Below are 22,247 nucleotides of genomic sequence, written 5' to 3'. Positions count from 1 at the left end.
GATTGGATTTACCTTCTAGCCTTTAACAGCTAGAACACTGGACAAAGTATATAACAACAGTTTTTGGAATTTGGTCAGCAGATAGAACAGATCTGTGGCCCCTGAGAGAAGGAAAACAAATGAGGTGAGTTTTACAGTTGACTCAGTGTACTGCCTGGATGGACTCAGTGCAGGGAGAAGGAACTCTCTAAGCTAAAAATGTAAACTGGAGTTCAGAGAGGTTAATGTAGCTAGAACTCATGGGGGCAGAGTACTGGAGAGGAGGGAAATGCACAAAGAAAGAGCTCTGGATATTTTCAGAGGGATTCCCTTAAGCCTTTGGCCGAGTGACCTGCACATGTGTGAGAGGAAACTACTGAGGCTATGGAAAGGATCACCACAAAGCAGTAAATTGAACAATTCCTGGAATTCACACAGAGCTGGGCATAGTTTGTGTTCCAGCAGCCAGAGTAGAAAGATCTCATAATTTCTAAGGCATCAACTAGAGATGCCAGAAGGGTATTTCCTTAGTAGTGAGACTAAATTCACCCTAGACTAAAGGCTACTTTGGCTTCAAAGAAAGCTTTGAAAAGAACAAACTTGATTCTAGGTAACTTAACTGTACACCAGAACAAAATCCAACACTAATTGAAGATATTAAACAAAACCCAGCACCCAAGTATAAAATTCACAGTGTCGGGCATCCAATAAAAAAATTACCAGGTATGCAAAGAAGTGGGAAAATATGATCCACAAGCAGGAGAAAAGTCAACCAATAGTAACAGACCCAGAAATGACAGAGATGATGGAATGAGAAAACAAAAATGTTAAAGCAGCTTTTATAAATACATTCTATATGGTTAAGAAGGTAAAGGAACACCTGAGATAGAAATGGAAGATGCAAAATGGATCCAAATGGAACTTCTAAAGATGAAGAATACAATATGTAAAATGAAAAAGTAGTAGATGAGATTAACAGCAGATAAGATACGACAGAAGAAAAAAAAAATCAGTGAACCTGAAGCCATAGCAATTCAAATTCAAATTCAAAATGAGGCACAGAGAGAAAAAAATACTGAAAAGTTTTATCATGAGATTGCAGCAATTCAGTTACTTACATCTTTAGGCTCCAATTCTAATTCTAGTTCTCTTGCTATTTCCACCACTGCAGTTATTTCCTCCACTGAAGTCTTAAACCCCTTAAAGTCATCTATGAGGGCTAGAATCAACTTCTTCCCAACTCCTGTTAACATTGGTATTTTGACCTCTTCCCATGAACCATGAATGTTCTTAATGGCACGTAGAATGGAGAATCCTTTCCAGATGGTTTTCAATTTACTTTGCCCAGATCCATCAGAGGAATCACTATCTCTGGCAGCTATATAGCCTTATGAAATGTTGCTTCCTTTCTGGCTGTTTTGCTCCCCTGTTCCTTTTTTCCTCTCTTGCTGTCTTCCTTTGTGAATTGATGATTTTTCATAATGGTGTGATTTGATTCCCTTCTCTTTATATTTTGTGTATCTACTGTAGGTTTTTAATTTGTGGTTACCATAGGCTTACACAAAATGTTCTATAGATATAACAGTCTGTTTTATGCTGATAACAATTTAACTTTGATCATATAAAAAAACTCTACCCTTTTTACTCTCCCCCCACATTTTATGTTTTTGATGTCACAACTTAACATCTTTTTATATTGTGTATCCATTAACAAATTATTATAGATATGTTTATTTTTAATACTTTTGGCCTTTAACTTTATACTAGAGTTAAGTGATTAACAGAGCACCATATTCTAATATTAGAGTATTCTGAATTTGACAGTATACTTACCTTTACCAGCATGTTGTATATTTTCATGTTACTAACAGCATCCTTTCATTTCAACTTGAAGAATTCCTTTCAGCATTTCTTGTAAGGCAGTTCTAGTGGTGATGAACTCTCTCAGGTTTTGCTTGTCTGGAAAAGTCTTCTTCTCGTCTTCATTTCTAAAGGACAACTTTGATGGGTAAAGTATTGACTGGCAGTTTTTTTCTCACAGGACTTTGAATATATCATCTCACTGTCTCCTTGCCTGCAAGGTTTTTGCTGAGAAATCCACTGATAGTCTTATGGGAGTTCCCGTGTATGTGAGGATTTTTTTTCTCTTGCTGCTTTTAAAATTCTTTTTTTAACTTTGAATTTAGAATGTTTTATTATATCTTGGATAAGATCTTTTTGAGTTGAACTATTTTGGGGACCTGTGATTTTCCTGAACTTGGATGTCTAAATCTCTCCCCAGATTTAGTAAGTTCTCAGTCATTATTTATTTAAATAAGCTTTCCCCTCCTTTCTCCTTCTCTTCTCCTTCTGTGACTCTAATAATGCCTAGAATATTATCTTAATGGTGTTCCATAGATCACCTAAACTTTCTTCACTCTTTTTCTTTCATTTTTCCCTTGTTCTCTTCTGGATAATTTTAAATGACCTGTCTTCTACTTTGCAGATTTTTTCTGCTTGATCCAATCTGCTGTTGATGCTCTTAATTGTGTTTTGCATTTCATTCATTACATTCTTCATCTATAGAATTTCTACTTGGTTCTTTTTTATGATTCCTATCTCTCTTTTAAACTTCCCACTTTGTTCAAGTATTGTTTTCCAGATGTTGTTGAATTGTGTTTCTGTGTTTCCTTGTAGTTCACTGAACTTCCTTAAAACAACTATTTTGAACTCTTTATTGGGCAAATCACAGTTCTCCAATTCTTTGGGGTCAGTTACTGGAAAATTACTGTATTCCTTTGGTAGTGCCATGTTTCCTTGACTTTTCATGTTTCTTTAAGTCTTGCATTATTATCTTTGCATTTGAAGAAGCAGTCACCTCCTTCAGTCCTTGCTGACTGGCTTGGGAGAGAAATAGAACTACCTTCTGCCTTCTTAGGGATTCTGACACTTTCTCAGACTTTTTCTATGGATATCTCTACTCCACATTTCTTGTTCTTTCTTGGTGGGGGTAATTCTTTTTTTTTTTTTCTTTACTTCTAGTGCAAGTTATGGGAAGTGAATCTTGAGAGAACAGTTCACAACGTGAATGTGACGATCAATACAATACAATTGGCTTAATTTCCACCCTGGAGGAGATCTTCAGCCAAGACATCGACACCCCTCACGTTGAGTGCATGACCATCTAAATGCAGAACAAGTTTGATTACCCTGTTTATAAAGAACTGCTGGCAGTGACACAAAGAATTCAATGATAGTGTCCTAGAGCATCAAAGAAACTAGGAAAATAAGCACTGTGAAAACTGACGAAATGACATTAATTTGAGCTTGGGACAGTCATTTAACCTCTATTGGTGAAAATTTCATAATCCTTTTCATTCAAATATCTTGTTGTTCTAAGAAGTTAAATACATTTGCAAAAAATTAACAATATCCCAAAGAATCGACAAAAAAACCCCTCCTGGCACTAATAAGCAATTACGGCAAAGTTACAGCATCCAAGGTTAATAAATAAAAGTCAATCGCTTTCCAATATACTGGCAATGTACAAGTGGAATTTGAAATTAAAAACACGATACCATTTACATTAACAACCTCCCTAATAAAATACTTAGGTGTAAATCTAACAAAAGACTTAAAGATTTATATGAGAAAACTACAACATCCTGATGAATGAAATCAACTAACTAAATAAATTGAGAGACAGTCTACATTCATGGATGGGAAGGCTCAAAAGTGTCAATTTGTCAGGTCTTTCCAACTTGATCTATAGATTCCACACAACCCCCAATCAAAATCCCAGCAAGCTATTTTGTGGATTGTGACAAATTGATCCCGAAGTTTTTAAGGAGAGTCAAAAGACCCAGAAGAATCAACACAATATTGAAGGAGAAGAACAAAATTGAGGACTGATGCTACCTGAATTCAAGATTTACTAGAAAGCCACAGTAATCAAGATGGTGCGGCACTGGTGAAATAACAGACAGATCAATGAAACAAAATAGAAAGCCCAGGCTCACACATAGAGTCAACTGTTTTTGACAAAGGAGCAGTATAATGGAGCAAATGTAGCTTTTCCAACAAATGATGCTGGAACAGCTGGACACCCACATACAGAAAAAAAAAAAAGAATCTAGACACAAACCTTACATGCTTCACAAAAATCAGATCAAAATGGATCATAGACCTAAACATAAAACTCCTAGAAGTTAACATAGGAGAAAACCTAGATGATCTTGGGTATGGGGATGACTTTTTAGATACAACACCAAAGGCACAATCCATGAAAGAAAGTCTTGATAGGCTGGATTTCATTAAAATTTAAAACTATTCTTGCCAGTGAATGCCTGTCACTTTGCAGCTCCCGTTTAAGCATCATTAGGTTTCTTGGTTATGCTCCCATCACCAGGCCAAGACGTTCTGATGGTCTTCTTATTCTTTTCCTTCTCCTCCTGCTCCTCCTCCTCCTCTTTTGCAGCAACCTAGTTCTGGAGGCTGGAGGTCCAAGATCAAGGGGCCGGCAGATTCAGTGTCTGGTGAGGACCCACTTCCCTGTTCATAGATGGCGTCTTCTCGCTCTGTCCTCACATGGAGGAAGGGGTGGTGGGGGTACTTCTTAAGACTGTATGCAAAACCAGGCTGGATGCTGATAGCCTCCTGTTTGCTTCCCCTAGGGTGGTGCTTAAAGCACAAATTTGTTTACTTTCTCCCAGTCCTGAAGTGCTGGGCCAGCTTTCTGTGTGTGTTCACTAGCTGTCTGCAAAGGCTCACTCTCCCTTCCCTCCAGGGTGCACACAGGGAGCCTGCAACAGGGTAGGGTGTGTGTGGGTGAGGCATGTGGAGCATTGTGGGTTCCTGTGGGCCATTTGGGGGATCTGCAGGTGAGACAGCTGACAGCTCATGGAAAGTCTTCCTGATGGAGGCCATGATGCAGTTAACAGGACCTCTGTCCCTTTGATACCCTCCAAGAGCCCCGTTTGCTGGTTTGCTGGTCTACTGACCACTTTCTGTCCCCAAGTCATGCAGCACTCCGAAATATTCTAGATGCGGTGAGAAAGAACGGGTCTCTAGCAGCATCTTACACAGCTGGGGAAGCTAGGTACACACTCTCACTTTCTCCTGTGGGAGAAATCATGGGCTGAGTAGGTCTCTATAGGCACTGAGTGGTGCTGCCTTGGGGGAGGGGTGACACAGGTAAAGTGAAACTGTTTCCTCTTACTCTCATCAATGTGTCCAACATCAGATTATTTTTTTCTCCAACCTTGTTCTGTAACTTTTCCATTGGACTCCTGGAATTCCACAGAGGCACTCTTGTCCATGGGTAATTGTCAGAATCAGTGACCTTTGGGGGAAAGATAGTAGAAAACTCTTATTTCACCATTTTGATGATGTGACTCTGTGTGTTGTGGTCAGAAACACTTTGAAAGCATTAGTCAGTCTATATAAGTGCTTAACATATCAAAGAAACAAAGATCAGACCCAGGAACTCAAGAAAGTGTATTGTTGAAATTTAGCGTTGTTCTTGTTGCCAGTTGCCCTCTATACTTTAGAAGGCCCTGAGGGCTTCATTGTCATTTTAGAGAAGATTTAATTCAAAGTTCCAGAAACTCACTTAAACTTTCATAAACTAAATAAAGACACAAGTCTACAAGGGTATTTCAGAGAACCAAATGAAAGAGAGCCTCTGAGGTACCAGATTAGGTGCTGGAAAGCCACCAGAAACCAAGCTGTCTCTCCTTCCTTACCTCTCTTTTTGAGGCTCCATGGTCTTTTATTTCTGTTCTCTCTGGGAGTGTGCTTCATTCTTTTCTTTCCTTTGCTTTTTTGTCTGCTCTGTGTCCCATCGATCCTCTTAAGTACCCATAAAGCCTGACTAGAATGGCTATATACAATTCCAAATTACCATAAGAGAAAATCTGATTGGCCCAGCTTGGCTGGGTGTCTGTCTCTGGGCCAATCAAATGTGGCCAAGAAAGTGAAATCAGCAAGAACATGTATATGGAAATTACCCCCATGAGAAAGGGCAGTTTTCAGGGGAGAATCCCAAAAGGAGTCTCCTACAACCATAAATTATTGTTTTTTTAAAAAATTGGGGTATAGTTGCCTTACAATGTTGTGTTAGTTTCTGCTGTACAGTGAAGTGAATCAGCTGTACGTATACATGTATCCCCTCTTTTTTGGATTTCCTTCCCGTTTAGGTCACCACAGAGCACTGAGTAGAGTTCCACACAGCCATATATTGTTGATGTTCATTGCAAGGACTCATCATCTGGAGAAAGATCATCACAAAAATATTTAATTAATTAATAACTGCCCTATTCTAAAAAAGCATATGAGACAGCTAAATCTTAAATTATGCACAGGTGCAAATTTTAATATAACAAACCCGGAGAGTAAATTAATTTAGCATTAAAATTCTTTACTCTAAATCATTAAAAATTTCAAGTGTGACTTAGTTTAAGTTATTGTTCTAAGTGGGAAATATCATTCCTAGTGATTACAGGTAAGTGTGAAGATTTTAGAAAGTGAGTATTTGGCTGGTTTGTTTCTCTTTACTTAAACACAGTCTATATTTTAGCCAAAATTACATTAGTAGGAAAATGTGGTAAAACAAGAACTAGTAAATCAATTTGAATTTAATCAACAAAGGGAGCTGGTTTTAGATATTTAAAATATTTTGGTTAATTGTAATGTTTTGGTTAACAAATTGTTAAAATTTTATAGGGAAATGAAACTCAGTTGTCTGGCTTTTACCAGGTGTTCCTATATGACTGTAGATAATCATACCTAATAGCCTGTGTGTTAAACATTTTAGGCTACATATCTTGTTTTACTGTTAAATGAGTAGGGGAAGTGAAATGTGGAACAAATCATTACTCTGGACAGGAAGCAATAGAAAGGCAAATCAACATTGTTCTTGACTTGGTCCTTTGCATTGTTTTTATATTTTTACTGGAAATGCTTTACAGCAATGCCCTTTTGGATCACCATTGTTCAGTAAATATGCAGTCAAATGTAGCTCAAGCGCCAGCTGGGACTGCATTTTTCTGTTCCTCTGGGGAAATACCTGGTACCCTAAGTTAATTTGTATATGACTTCAGTAGGCTAGGGAGGGGAGAGAGCAGATGACCTGAAGACCAGGCTTTCCACCTTGGAGGAGAGGGGCTATATACTCCAACAGACACGAGTGCATGTCCTTTTGTGCAACTGTAACTGGAAAGTAAAATGTTATGGAGGGAGGGGGGTTAAGTAACAACAAACTTCATTAAGTTGAGCTGCCTGCAGCCCTGGGTGAAGTGGGGCTTAGGGGCAGGCTCAGGTTGGAGGATAAGCAATTAACTGCAAGCTGGGCTCTTGAGTAGCCTGTGTTTCCCTGTGAGGGGAAGTAAAACTTTGAAAGATTGGGATCTCCTTGGGAAGAACCTCAAGAAAATAAAAAGCTGGACTCCTGCTTGAGCAGAGGTTGTCCTAGAGAGACCCACCCTGCAGAGAACAGCTGTTGCTTTTACTCCTGACAAAGAAAAAGCTCAGAGATGGCTGGAGGGATTCCACTAACAGACCACTAGGGAGGGAGCATGTAAGCAGTTGTAGTCAGACAATGGAAACAATACTGTGAGAACTGGTGGCCCTTTTTTTGTGGAGGCATCAGCAAGATAAGTGAGGGAGACTCCAGGAAAGGCTGTGCACTTTAAGTGAGGTGGCAGGAAGATGCTTGCAGCTCTGCCTTCTCTCCTTTCTACTGGATCATTCCCATCAGTAGGTATCACGCACACACAACCTGGCTATTGTGTCTCCCATCTTTAAAAAAGTCTTCACTAGATTCTTCATCCCCTTCCAGCTGTCAGAACATTTCTCTGCCTCTCTTTCCAGAAAAACATCTCAAAAGAATTACCTATGCTCTGCCTCCAATTCTTCACCTCCCTTAAGCCTCCTCTTTATCTTCAGGATTCTTTTGGCATTAAATAACAGAAAATTCTGAATCAACTGTGTAAAATAAAATGGAGATTTATGAGTTTAAATAACAAGAACCCCACAGGTAGAGTGGGCTCTGGGCATGGGCTCTGGCTCTGCTTTGGGGCAATTATCTTGGCTCTGTCCTCCTCTTCGGCATTGGCTTTATCCTCAGGCTTTTACCAAGATGGTTTCCACAGAACTAAATGTCACATGTAGAAATGACGATAGCCAGTGTAACTGAGGAGCTGCCTTCTCCTTGTGGCTCTTCTTAAGAAAAAAGAGACCTCTAAGAAATCTTCCAACAGATTTCCCCCACATCTGGGCCAGAATTGTATCACAAGCACATTCCTAAGGGAATCATTGCCAGAGGAAAGTAGATTGTAGTGGTTGACTTGGACCTATCAGGATTTACAATGGAGCTGGCTGTAGGGGTTTTGTTTGCAAGGAAGAAGCCGAGAACAGGTTCTGGGGAAGTATCTAACATATCAATTTAACTTTTTCCCCTAACACTACACTGAAATGGAGTGGCACAGGCCACCAAATTCAGTGAGTATTTTTTGTCTTCATCTTTTCCACCTTTTAGCGACATGTGACTACTTGGGTGCCCTTCAGCTTCTGCTATATCATATTCTCCAGGTTTTACTTTTCCCTTTGGTTCTCTTTCTCAGTTTTCTAGGTACACATGATTGAAAAACAGGACTCGTCCTATTTTTTCTTCAGCTTAGTCTTCCTTACACAATCTTAGAAAATGATTCAAGGAGATAATTAGCTAGGACTTGCAAAGGACCAGCCAAGAGTGGGTTTTATGTCCCTTAGTTGATTAAATACCTCCAGTTTATGAAAAAGGTTGAAGATATCAAAGTGCATAGGAAATTGGAGACAAAATTACTTTAGAGAGATCTGCAATGTAAGTTTCCCCTCACAGTAGGGAAGCAGTGAGAGTGCTTGCTCTTCCCTGCTAGCTTGGTGAAATGGGCTTTACTGGGGAGCACTTGGAGAGTGGGGCACAGAGGACTGGAGTCTGACCATGGCTGGTGGTTCCTCTGATGGCAAAGAGATGCTGTGTTGAGGATGGCTGTTCTCCCAGAGCTTTAGGCAAATGAGGCTTGAGTGCTTCCCATGGACCTCATGTAGTACACACGTAGAGAGCAGGCATGGGGTTTTCTTAGATCCTTCCCAAGAGGGCTCCTTGGAGAAAAACAAATAAACAAACCACAAACAAACCCTAGAGATATACTATTGAATTCCGAGGTGGTGAGGGAAGAATTTTAAGTGACCGGCTCTAGGAGATGCATTTACCTCCAGAAGGGGACTGCCATTGCAAGATTTCCTGAGATGGTGGAGTCTCTAAAAAAAAAACAAAAACCAAAATCATAAATAGTCCCATGGGAAAAAGAATAAGTTCTAAATACCTGCCAAGCCCAGGTATCTTTGTTTAGTTCATAACTAGACTAGTCAAGTAAGATCTTTCCTGCCTTTATACCTTTTCTCCCTCCCCGCTCTGCTTCACCCCTGGAGGAATAAGGAGCAGCCTAGTGAGGGGGAAGGGGACTGCACATTTTAGGGGAGAGAAATAAAGATCCATCTATACTCTCTTCTCCCACTAGAGACAGCCAGGTTGGAGCCCGCCTAAGCTGGGGGAGAAACTTCAACTCATGAGTTTGGAAGGTTTGGTTATTACTTTGGACCATTCATATTACTTACTGAAATTAGACTCTGTGTGTGTGTCTGACCACAGGTGACTGGATGGTTTTTTATTACTTAAGAATGTCTAAACAAGTCACAAAATTGCCCTTGATTTTGTTCAAGGAGCAGTAGTTCCACCAAGGGGATGGTTTGAACAGGTAGTGGAGAAAAAGAATAAAATGGTTTTCTGATTATTCCAAGTGCATTCCTCTTGCTCAATGTATTGTTAAGACTGGCTTTTTCCTCTTCTATCCAAACTCTAAATGAGATTGTGTCCAAGACCAGTCCTGGGTCTTCTTCCTTTCATTGCCTACATTTTCTTGATATGCTCTCCCTTTCCATTTTATGATTTTGACCCGCCTTATGCTGATGACTTCTAAATGTGTACCTTTAGCCCAAACATTTTCTCTGAAGCCCAGAATTAAGAATCTAATTGGTACTGGCCATTCTACTCGTTGCCAGTCTAATAGGCATCTTAATATGCCCCCAATTTTCCCATCTCCACCATTTATTTTTCTTCAGTTCATTCCTATAATAATAAAAAGCATCCCCTTCCAACCAGTTGCTTAAACCTAAAATCTAAGAGTCACTTTGGATTTTTCCCCTTTTCTCATCCCTTACTTCCAGTCTGTAACCAAGTCATGTCAGTTCTACCTGAAGAATATATCCCAAATCCATCCTCTCCTTTCCATCTCTACTGTCATCCCCTACTCCAAGGCACCATCAACTTTTCCTGGGCTACTGACAAGCTCTCTTATCTGGTCTCCCTTTTTCCACCCCTCCCATGTTTAATCTGTTTTCTACATCACCAGAGTGAATTTTAAACATTTAAATCTAATCATGTCAATGCTCTGCTTAAATCATCTATTATTTTCCTATTTCATATAAAATAAAATCCAAACTCCTCACCATCAAATACAAAAGCCTTTATGATCTAGTCCCTGTCTTCCTCTTAAGTTCATATGCTCCATTCTCTTTCACTTACTATGCTGCAACCACTCTGCCTTGAATGGCCTAGTCTCTTGCTTACCTCAGGGACTTTGCACTTTCTGTTCCCTCTGCCTGGAATGCTCTTTTACTGACTCTGTTAAGGCTGCATCCTTCTCAGCCTTCAGGTCTCTGCTCTAATATCACCTCCTTGAAGAGGCTTTTCCTGAGTATGTTTTCTAAAGTAGCTCTTCCTGAGACCTCTGTTACTCTTTATCTAATTGCCTTATTTTTTTTTAATCCATGGCACTTATCACAAATTTAAAGAACCTTATTTCTTCTTTGTTTAGTTATTTTGTTTTCTGTTTCTTTTACCAAAATGTAAATTTCATGAAGAGAGAGGCATTCCCAAATTGTTCACACCAGTATTCTTGCCACCTAGAATAGTATCTGGCAGATAGTAGGTACTCAATAAATACACAGTGAATAAATGAATGAAAGGGGCAACATCCAAGAGTGAGTAGTCATCCTCTGGAGGAACCACGTGGACCTGAGTTAGAAGAGCCCAGACAGAAATTACAGGGCCCTAAACTTGTTCAGAGGGGAGAATGCCACTTCAATGTGGTGTTTCCTCCAACTGAGCGGGACACTGTCTCACCCCACATTTTACCTAGGAAGACGGGGACACGATCCTCAGGGTCTGGGGAGGATAGATGTTAATAGTGATTAGTTTTGTCTTCTCTGCAGTCAGAATATGACAGAGAAGGAAACTTACTCAAGGCCTGGGCAGCCTCTCTCCAAGAAAATCTTGTTAGAATGGCAAAAAGGGCAACACTTTAAGCATTCCTCCCTATAATGGCCAGACTGAAGGACAAATCCCTCAGTCCTTCAGGGCCCAGATGAAGACCTCCCTCCTTGGGGACAGGGCACTTGCTTACACTGGGGCCCTCAAGACCTCCTAAGGCTGAAAATATCTCGTGTACACCCAACTGGTAGAAAATCCAAGGTGACTTGGACGGGGTGTGGTGAATCACAGAAGTGATGAGAAATTCTGGGATACTACCCTATGTTTAAAACTTCCATTCTTTCCTCCACAACAAATTCAAATTGCAAATAGCAGTATATGAAAATGACTATTTGATCAGCACGGTATGGTGGAAAACTCTTGGGCTTTGGGGTCAGAGACATATAGGGTCAAATTCTATCTATGTCACTTATTGGCTTAATGATCTTGGGCAAGTCACTTAATCTCTCTGAATCTTGATTTCTCTATCTAAGAAATAATTACCTTTGCAAAGTTGTTTGCCTATAAGCGTCCTATACATGGGAAGGGTCCGACAAATGATGGTATGGTCATTATGGTGGGAGATTTTCAGTTTCTATCTCATTGTGCTAAAACGCTTCATAGACAATAAAATGCAAAGCCTGGCTTACCTTTATCTTCCCATCTGATGAAATAAAATTATTTTTAAGGCAGGACAAGAAAATTTTTAAAGGTAAAATTCTCTCTCTGCCTTCTTGAGCTACTACCCCCTCCCCTTTAGTGTGCATTGTGCATCTGTGTTATATAATACATTAACTGGATCCCCTTAGAAGACACAGGAATACCTAGCTGCCAAAAAAAAGAAAAAGAAAAGAAAAGCCATTTCCTCCTTGCCCAAGAAAGGTAACTCCTTAGGAGATAACCTTCCTTTCTCGATCCTGTAAGGGGTCACAATAACCCACTACTCACCTCGTTGGACTATGTAAACTGTCAGTATGTTACTTTGATGTATAACCCTTTGTCTCAAAAAATTGTATAACTGTGTCTTGACCTCTAACAGGCGGAACAGTCCTCAGAGCTTTCTGAAAGATTGTCTCCTGGGTTATAATCCTCAGGTTGGCTGGAATAAAACTTCCATTTCTTTCTTTCTTTTTTTTTTTAAATCACACTGGGTATTTATTTATTTATTTATTTATTGGCCGTGTTGGGTCTTCGTTGCTGCCCGCGGCTTTCTCTAGTTGCAGTGAGCGGGGGCTACTCTTCATTGCGGTGTGTGGGCTTCTCATTGCGGTGGCTTCTCTTGTTGTGGAGCATGGGCTCTAGGCATGTGGGATTCAGTAGTTGTGGCGCACGGGCTTATGTGCTCCTTGGCATGAGGGATCTTCCCAGACCAGGGCTTGAACCTGTGTCCCTTGCATTGGCAGACAGCTTCTTAACCACTGTGCCACCAGGGAAGTCCTGGTATTTTATTTATTTATTTATTTATTTAGGCCATGGGGCTTGTGGAATCTTAGTTCCCAGACCAGGGACTGAACTCAGGCCCTTGGCAGTGAAAGCGCAGAGTCCCAACCACTGGACAGCCAGGGAATTCCCCTCCATTTCTTTCTTCATTTGACTATTGATTAATTTTTTTGTTGACACAACTCTGTAAACCTTGGAGGAGCTGAGCCTTTTAGAGAAGCTGAATGCTTTAAAGAAGTTGATTTCCAGTGAATTTGGGTCACGGTTGACATCCAACCTATCATGAGTGTATTTTAAGACTTGGTGGTACCTGTGATCCATGCTGGAAAGAAAAGGAACCTAATTCCAAGGGATGGGAGGTTACCAAGAAGTAGCAGGTTATAAGATGGCAGGCTGAGTCATGACTTAAGAGATGAAGTTTAAACAGGGGAATGGCAATCTAGGCCAGTTCAATTTCGTCCTAGACAAATGGAAAACTATTTTCCACAGGCCCTGAGACTATGTTAATTACCCTGTCATGTCTTTCGGTTTCTTCAAAGCCTCTGTTTTCTAGCCCTTTAAGAATGTATCTTAAATATCCCCTCAAGCGCTGGGTAATTGTTTGCTATGAGAGATGAAATGATTGCACATAAATGTGGGTGGTAGGCAGTCGTGTTTTCTACCCATGGATAAAGAAGTTAAAAGAGCCAGTCTGAGAAAGATAATAAAACAGATGTTAAGAGAAAAGAGCGTCTACTGGTTCATTCCCTGCCCTAGGAAAGCCTAAGAACATTCCTGGTCATGGGTTCAAAGTGATCTCCCTGTATCTGTAACAATTTCTTTTTTTATGCGTATGTCAATTTGAGTTGGGTTTTGTTACTTGAAACAAAAAAGCCCTATTTTTTTTTTCACTTAAAAAAAAACACTGTTGGGCTTCCCTGGTGGCTCAGTGGTTAAGAATCCGCCTGCCAATGCAGGGGACCCAGGTTCGAGCCCTGGTCCGGGAAGATCCCACATGCCATGGAGCAACTAAGCCCGCCAGCCACAACTACTGAGCTCGCCAGCCACAACTTCTGAAGCCCGCGCGCCTAGAGCCCGTGCTCTGCAACAAGAGAAGCCACCGCAACGAGAAGCCCGCGCACAACAAAGAGTAGCCCCCTCTCGCCGCAACTAGAGAAAGCCCGTGCACAGCAGTGAAGACCCAACACAGCCAAAAATAAATAAATAAATAAAATAATTTTTTAAAAAAACAAATAAAACAGTGATTTTTTTTGTTTGTTTATTTGTCCCAAGTGGGTACCAGTTTTTAATAAACATAGTTATTACAAATGTTTATAAACACTTCTCTAAATGCATTACAGAACAGCTATCATGCTCATTCCTTGCAATAGCACTCTTCTCAAAGTATCCTGCATGTACAGTTCTTTTAAACATCTTTACTATGTGTTTTTAAGCATTTCTTTAAATGCATTACAGAAGAGCTATCACATCCACTCCCTGAAATAACACTCTTCTCAAAGTAGCTTGCACAGAACACGCAAGAGTCCTATTTAATACAGCATACAACACAATGTTCGGTACATAGCAGCAGCTCTCCGACAAATGATCACATTATCAGTACTATGGCTGTGGTACCGGTCCATGAAAATCATACCCCTAACCTCACTGGAAACCCAACAGTCAGTGTGGTCCTCAGAGATAGTTTGGGGAGGGTGATAAATCCTGGCCTTAAACTCAATCCTTGCTACTGGTTCTATCTACGAAATACACCTGCTCGTACTTCTTGCTTTCTTATTCATTTGTTCATTCATCCATCCACCCATTCATTCATTCAATATGCCACCAACTAGGAAAAAGAGTTTCCTGTTAGTAAAATCGTCTGATAACAGGAAACAGGGATTCTTCAACCTCCCTGAAGGAGTGAGAGTGAGAGAATGGATCTGGTGGTGGCGGTCTATGAAGGAACTCTCTCGTTAGATCCCTGCAGTGAGTTTTCTCACCTTTGACAGTGCTTAGATGGGCCATTCCTGTAAGTCCGCAGCTCTCGGGCATTTTACAGGCCTGAGCTGATCCATGTCCTGCCTGACCCTGCCTGACCTCACACCAGCCTTTTGGCCCCCTCTGCGTTTTGTCTGACTTTAATTACCCTGTAACAGCTGATGCCTTCTTCCCTGTTGCTGCCCCAAACCGGGCCTGGCTTCCAGCTGGCTTCACGACGGCAGGCATCCAAAGGGCTGGAAGAAAATTCCTGCATGTCTTTGTGGGGGTGTTTTCCCTGACAGCATGACCTCTTTGAGCTGCAGAGTCTCTTTTTCGTAATCCTTGCCATCAGCAGTGGCGTCTTCTGCTCTTCGAGCTCACCATTGCCAGAGAGAGTTGAAAAAGCAGTACATGTCACATAAGGAATGTGTCCTTGGATGTGGATCACTTTCCTCAGGCAGGGGACCAAAACACTACTCATTCTGCCTCTCCTGAGAGTCAGAGCCATGGAAGCACAAACTGCATGGACAAATTAAGCAGCTGCATTCATTTGCCAGAAAATGCTCCAGCAAAGGCATCCGGGCAAGGAGTGGCCCTGGGACAGTGTTGCCGCAGCTGTCAGTGCTCAGCCTATGGGGCTGAGGCCTCTTCTCAGAGCTGCATTAGCAGCCCTGGGAGGAGGTATTGCTGGGGGCTTTTAGGGGGTGGGACAAGGGAACCAGGGAGGAGCAAGCGCTCCTGGGCCTGGGACTGTGGATTCATGGTGGCCGATGCCATTCTCAGGACAGGAGAATGTTCTACTTACAAGAGCGGGGCCAGGGCATGAGGATCCCTGGCAGGTCAGGTAGGGAGGGCTCTTTGCTTGAAGCAGTCTGAGGCCACATGGCCAGGGTGGAGAATCGAAAATCATCCCCCAAACAAGCAGCAGCATCAGAATGGAATAAAGCATGAGGAACGGGTCAAGGAGACTGGTTCAAAACAAAGGATGTGAACAGCAAGTCTATGCGGAAGTCTCCCTTCCCTGTGGGGCTTGTGTGATTCTGGGGTGGGTGTGAGGCCTTAAAGTAGCTGTACAGGGTACACAGATGGAAGGCTGAGCCTGGAAGCTGCCCCCTTTCTGCTTTTGATGTGTGAGCAGGGATGGCAGAGAAGGATCAGAGGAAACAACAAAATGACTATCACCCAAAGAAGCCACAAGAGTAAACGAGGCTGGCCCTTTGCCACGTGTAGCCCATCGAATGTCCAGGTGGGCAAGAGCCACTGTGTGGCAGCGCTCCTGAGACAGGCTGCGTCCCATGGAGCTCGTCAACCAAAGGGGACCAGATCTCGGGCCCTGGCCGGACCGAGATTTTAAACTAAACTCTTTCTGTCTTTAACCCTAGGTAGCTAGCACTCTAAACCAGTAGGTCTAAACCACCTGCTTATTTGTAATTTCGGTACTTTATTCTAAGCTTGGAAAAGTTGAATGCACTTACCATAGACCAGACACCTGGTCTGGGAGAGAAAAACGGTTTCCACTGTTTAATCAAGCTGAAGAAGGAGATTCAAGCGCCTGATTTCCATTGTGCCATTCATCGGAAAAACAAAAGCAAAGAGAAGATGGCTCTTTGAAACCGCAGCTGTCTTCAGGGACGGTGAATTTTGTTAAAGAAAAAAACCTGTAAAATCAAGGCCTCTGTTGAAACACTAATATGGCCTATTTGTTCAGCTGAGCCCCTTGAAGGGCTTGCTTTAAGAAGTTGAGCCTGGGGTGGCTTGGGAAGGGGTTACTGAATGGCTCTTCTCAAATTGAGAGGAGACTTTGGACCAGGGGGTGGTGGTGACTGGCAAGAGGGGAGAGGAGAAGGAGGGAGAGGCACAAGCAAGGCCAGGAGGTGTGTGCTAGGAGTGGGTCGGGAGATCTGCCCAGTGCCGGGTGTCTGAGGGACCTTTGAGAAGAGGCCGTCTACATGAGCATCAGCTGGTGTAAGGCAGCCCTGTAACGTCTCCCCACGGCAGGCTCATTTTCACAGTTGCTTCTCGGAGTCACAAGTGAAGGGGCTGGTCCTTGGTGAATTGCACTAGGGCCAGGATAAAGGAGCAACCCCAGGGGGCAGAATGGAGAGCCCGAATTCCAGGGAGGCTGGGAATCAGAGCTGCCCTGCCCCATTTGTAGAACTCTCAGGAGAGTCCTGGACTTTCCACAGGACCTGGAATTGGGATTTGAACCTGTCTTATCTAGATCTTAAAGGGGGCAGGGCTACCCCAGCTGACATTAGGGCCACATTTCAAGTGAGGTTTATTGAATGGTGTGATGGAGAAGATGATTAAAATTATGCATTTTCCTCAGTCCTGTGCTTGAACTATAAGCAGTTTATGGGCATTCGGAAGTGGTTGAACCCAAAGGGTAGAGCGAGTGGCTTATTTTTATATAATGAGTGGCTAGGATGAGGGGATTCATTGACTTGCTGCTTGAGAAAAATGACTTGCTGGGAATTCAAGCTCTGAGAGACTCAAAGGCTACCAGACTGCACTCCCTCAGTGATGTGACTTTGGCGAGTTGTGGGGAACACTGACCTTGATATTTGTCCAGGGAGGTGCTGGGCCTTAGTCCCAAACCGCACACCTGGGAGGCTCTGCTCATTTTCCATTTCTGAATTGCTCATGGCTCAGTGAAGTCACAGGTGTTGAAGAGTTAGTTATTTAGCAGAAATGAGTTGTAGTCTTGGAAAAAGTTTAATGAGTTTGAATTGTGCTTAAAGTTTCTGCGGCTGCTGCTGGGATTTTAGGAAAGGCTTTCCATTTAGTTCAGTAATTTCCCAGAAAAACTGGTTTCCTTAGTTATGAACGTTAATTTAAACACACGTAATGTAAATATACTAATGTGTTTTGTACCCAGTGCACGGAACAGGGAGTTGGTGACAGGGCTTCAGCGTGGGACTGTGCTAAGGGGGCACGCTGGGACTGAGATCCTGGCTGACCTCCCCTCCCCCAGCTGTGCGCCCCTGAGTGGGGCTACATCTGCTAGGGAGGAAGGGAGGCCTTTTTCTCAAGTGCCTGCCCAGAGTGGGGGGCCTTTCCCGAATTCACACCAGGGCAGCCTGTAAGCAGGCAATGGAAAGACCTTAGCAAATGATGCTGCGTGACGTGGGCCTCATTGTCTCCCTTTGGCTATTCTGAGATGGCAATCAGGGCGGATATCCCCACGCAGGTGCCCACCCTGAGGGAGGCCACAGGAAACTTGGATGTGCCTCAGTATGAATCCCTTCGGATTGATCGGTTCCCTGTTGGCTTGGGAAAATTAAAACATTTAGTAGACTTGTTATTTAACTCTGGACGGCAAACCGCTAGATATTCCTGAATTAGCACGGGCTTGCCTTATCAACACATTACATGTTCAAGAGCTTAAGGATAAAAATGTATTATGCCCACGTGGCAGTCTCAGGGTCTTTGGAGTTCTGGAGGTGGGTAGGTGCCAGTGGATACCAGGCCTAAGCTCCGTAGAGTGTGCAGTCAGTAAATGCGTGTAAACTGAAGGATGCATGAACGGTGCCCCATGGAGGTGGATCAGCGCAGAGGAGAAAAGGTAAACTTCATGTAGTGGCTGATCAAGTGAAACCACATTTATTTGGAGCACATCTAAAACAATTCTTTCTTTAAAAGGACTTTACAGGGAACTGGGGTTTGCCTTAGTAGTAGAGCTGAGTTAATAAGATTTTATAAAATTACATGTTTTTATGTACTTAACTCTAAGCATCAGAGTGTCTTTATTGATGTTACAGATGTTACATGAGAAACATGTGTTGAGGGCATTCACTATTTTATTTATCAGATTTTATTGAGTATCTACACTGCCTGACACTAGGGAGATGCAAATGTCTGAGGCACAGTGTCTGCCCTCACACTGCACACTGGTGTAGTGGAGGAATGGGCACTAGAACACATGTTTCCAATAATGGGTGTCAAGTGCCATCGCACTTGGGTTCTATGTGAGCAAATGGGAGGCACACGTAACCGGGCTTGAATGGAATGAGGGAAGGCTTCCTGGAGGAAGTGGCTTCTTTGAATACCTCTCAACATATACTATTCCTTTGGATTGGGTGGGCTATGGCTTTCCTATTCTCTCAGTCTTCAAAGGTGTAGTCCCACTGGATGTTCCGCCTGGGGCTTGGCCACCGCTCCTTCTGGGGAAAGCAGCTCCCACCTGGGAGAAGCCTATACCTGAAAAAACTTCACCGCTTCCTCCACTGCAGCTGCTACTTGACCCATTGTGGAGGAGACCAGAATTACACTTAGGTATCCTTCCCCCAAAGCAGGCCAAAATTTGTAAAACAGAGGGATTGCTGAATTAAAAGTAATATCCGCTTATTTAAATGTTCTAGCCATTACGTTTTCTGACTCTAAGCTGGCCATATTCTCAGATTAAGAAATCTGATTTGATGTTGTGAAGCTTAGAGTTTTCCTTTCAAGAATAAAAATTCAAATAACTTGTGTTCCATTTAGTGTTTACTTTTGTGAAGAATAATAAGACAGGACAACATTGCAAAAAAATGGGACCCTCTATCCTGGTTGGTGGTAGCAAAATAAAGAGCAAAAAATCGGTATGGGTTTAGAAAGTATCCAACAGTTGAATAACAATGGTCTCATTTTATATAGAGTTCACAATACATATATAATTATGTGTGAGGTACACCCACATCCTGTTCTCACTAAGGATGAATTTTGGAGGGGAACAAATTTAAATGTATCGGTTATTAAAATGAGAGGCTAATAATACTCTAGACAGCAGGTGGTACTCAAGGCACTTATTGGTTGGTTCATAGAGAGCTCAGCTGCTTGGAGAAGTGGGACTGTGGTCACCAGTAGAAGTGGGATAGTAAGACGTGATGATTTACAAAGAATCCAGCTACCTAGGGATCATCTCCATCTGGATGACCCTTTCACATTTCAAACTCAACCCCTAAACCTCAACCTAAACCCTTCTTCTTCTGCCTTAAACCTGCTCTGCCTCCTGTGCCCCTATCCTGGTAAAGGATATCATCATCTATCCAGTTGCCCAAAGTAGAAACTTGGGTGTTTTCCTTTATTTCTCTCTTTTCTTCTCTCTCTTGCCCCTCACTCCTTACTTCTAATCACCTCCCAAATGCTGCGGGCTCTACCTTTTAAATATTACTTGAATCCATGTGCTTTTCTCCATCCCAGACACTTCTCTATCTCAGACCTCTGTCAACTCTCATCTGGCTTTTGCTGGCAGGTAGCAGCTTTTCTGATTTCCCCACCTCCCCTCTTACCTCACTCCAAACCATCCCCCATGCTGCGTCTAGAGCTGATCTTCTTCAAGTGCGTGTCTAATTGTCCCTCACTTGCTGAAAACCCTTCTGTGGTCCTACACCATCATGCAGATAACGTCCAGGGTCCTGTGGCTCACGTAGTCCTTCGGGAACAGGCTCTGGGGATCTTGCCAGCTTTGTCTGTTGCCCACCTCAACTTGCACGCCACAGTCAGCCTCCTTCAGTTCTCTGAATACTCCTTGCTCCCTCTTGCCTCTAGACTTTTTCTCAAGTTCTTGTCTATGTTTGAAATGCTTACCAATCTCCTACTTGTCTTTCAGATTTCAACTTAAACGTGACTTCCTCCCTGAAAGCTTTCTCTTCCTCAAGTCCACATCAGGTTTCCCTGATACAGGCTCCCACACTAGATGTCCTCCATCACAGCCCTTTTCTGTGTTGTCATTGCTTGTCACTTGAAGGTGGGACTCTCTCTGTCTCAGTGTTTACCATGTGGCTGGTGCTCCATCAATGTTTGTCACTAGATCCTGGGAGTCCAAAAGGGATGACTGCCAGAAAGAATAGATAGCAAAATATATTATGATTTTTAAAAAATTTAAAGGAATTTTGTTCCCAACCCCATCTCTGTTCTTTGCAGTTCTATCCTCCAAATGCCACAAAGTTTTGACGACTGTGTGTAATGGGACAGCCTGGGATGGTAGAAAAAGCCCCAGACTCGGCCAACACTTGTTGTACTCTTGTGACTAGCCAGGCTGTGTCTTAAGTACAATACACATGTTAACTCATTTAATCCTCAGAACAGTTCTTCTGGGTAAGTACTGTCATCTTCGTTTGGCAGGTGAGGTGCAGAGAATCGGGCCCCAGCTCAAATCCATGCTCTATCACTTATTTGCTGTGTGACACTGGGCAAATGACCTCCCCTTCTGAACTCTCATCTCCTGAGCTACGAAATGGAGACAACACTTGCTGACGACTTGACTTCCAATGTTTCTGTTTTCTTACACACCATACATATTACACATTGGCCTTCGGCAGTTCAGTTCTGAAGGCCACCCATACACTGCTGTGTATCAGTGGACAGAAGAATGTGAGCTGAGGCACGGTGATGTTCCAGCCCACCGGCCGTCAGTACAGCTTTAACAGCATAGCCAGTATGTCTGTTCCATTAAATATATTATTGCAATTTTTCCTTTTATATTATAAAATGTGTGGAAAATGAAAATAAAAGTTCTGATGCTAGTGATTAATAAGTACAAAGTATTGAGCGCTGTGTCGGTTATTAAACTATCATCTCTCAGCTTCAAACCCACTCGTCTGTATTCTGCTTTGTGATGCAGGGGCTGGGATTCTGCGAACGACATTTTTCCTTGGCCAGCTGCTTTCTTTTAGGCTCTGTCAATGAGGGACGTCGGAGGGAGATTGCAGGGCTAGAGGAGGAAGAAGAGACTTTTTCCTCTTTGCTTTTGGTTTATTTCTGGTTGGCCCCCTGTTCCTGTCATCAGCATCCAGCAACGCTGCTCCTTCACTCTGGTAGAGGTAGGTCATTCCAGAAGCAGTTTGTTATGGGTTGAATTGTGTTCCCCTAAAACTCATATGCTGTAGTCCTAACTCTCAGTACCTCAGAATATGACTCTATTTGGAGATGGGGTCTTTATAGAGGTAATCAAGTTAACATGAGCGTGGGCCCTAATCCAATATGACTGATGTCCTTATAGAAAGAGGAAATTTGGACACCGAGATATGTATAAAGGGAAAACAACGTGAAGAAACACAGGGAGAAGACCATCTACAAGCCAAGGACAGAGACCTTGAACAGATCCTTCCTTCACAGATTTCAGAAGGAAACCACCCTGCGGACACCTTGATTTTGAACTTCTAGCCTCCAGAATGTGAGACAATAAATTTCTGTTAAGTCACCCAGTTTGTGGTGCTTTGTTCTGGCAGCCCTAGCAAGTAACATACAGTTCAATCCAGTGTGAGGTTTTACCAACTTGCAAAGCCAACCTCATGGCATCCCTGCAGAGATACCATCACTGCTGGCTGGCCCCCTTTCTTCAGAAGTCTGGGTCCCAATCCATTGGGACTCTCCTCCAGATCCCTAAGTTTTAATAATTCCAACCTCTTCCTTTGGTTTCCCCGGGCTATGAACTCCTTCCTGCTTCTGCTACCTCTATGACAGCTTAGTGGGTTTTTTTTTTTTCCCTTTTCGGTTGCTTAGTTAACAATTCTTTCCTACCTAGTTAAACATTCTCTATATTAAATTCTCTCTATTA

At 42.5% G+C, this 22,247-nt stretch overlaps 1 long non-coding RNA gene across 1 annotated transcript; it reads left to right on the top strand.

Moving 5' to 3' along the window:
* Nucleotides 1-18,190: 18,190 nt before the first annotated feature.
* LOC118894918 lies at nt 18,191-21,109 on the top strand. Its single transcript, XR_005019787.1, has 3 exons — nt 18,191-18,272; nt 20,298-20,435; nt 20,813-21,109. It is a non-coding gene; the product is annotated as an uncharacterized LOC118894918 (long non-coding RNA).
* The last annotated feature ends 1,138 nt before the right edge of the window (nt 21,110-22,247 follow it).

The sequence above is a fragment of the Balaenoptera musculus genome, chromosome 4, assembly GCF_009873245.2.
Source record: "Balaenoptera musculus isolate JJ_BM4_2016_0621 chromosome 4, mBalMus1.pri.v3, whole genome shotgun sequence".
In the NCBI taxonomy this organism is placed as follows: Eukaryota; Metazoa; Chordata; class Mammalia; order Artiodactyla; family Balaenopteridae; genus Balaenoptera; species Balaenoptera musculus.
The sequence above is the reverse complement of the archived record's forward strand: the minus strand, read 5'-3'. Positions and strand labels throughout refer to the sequence as shown.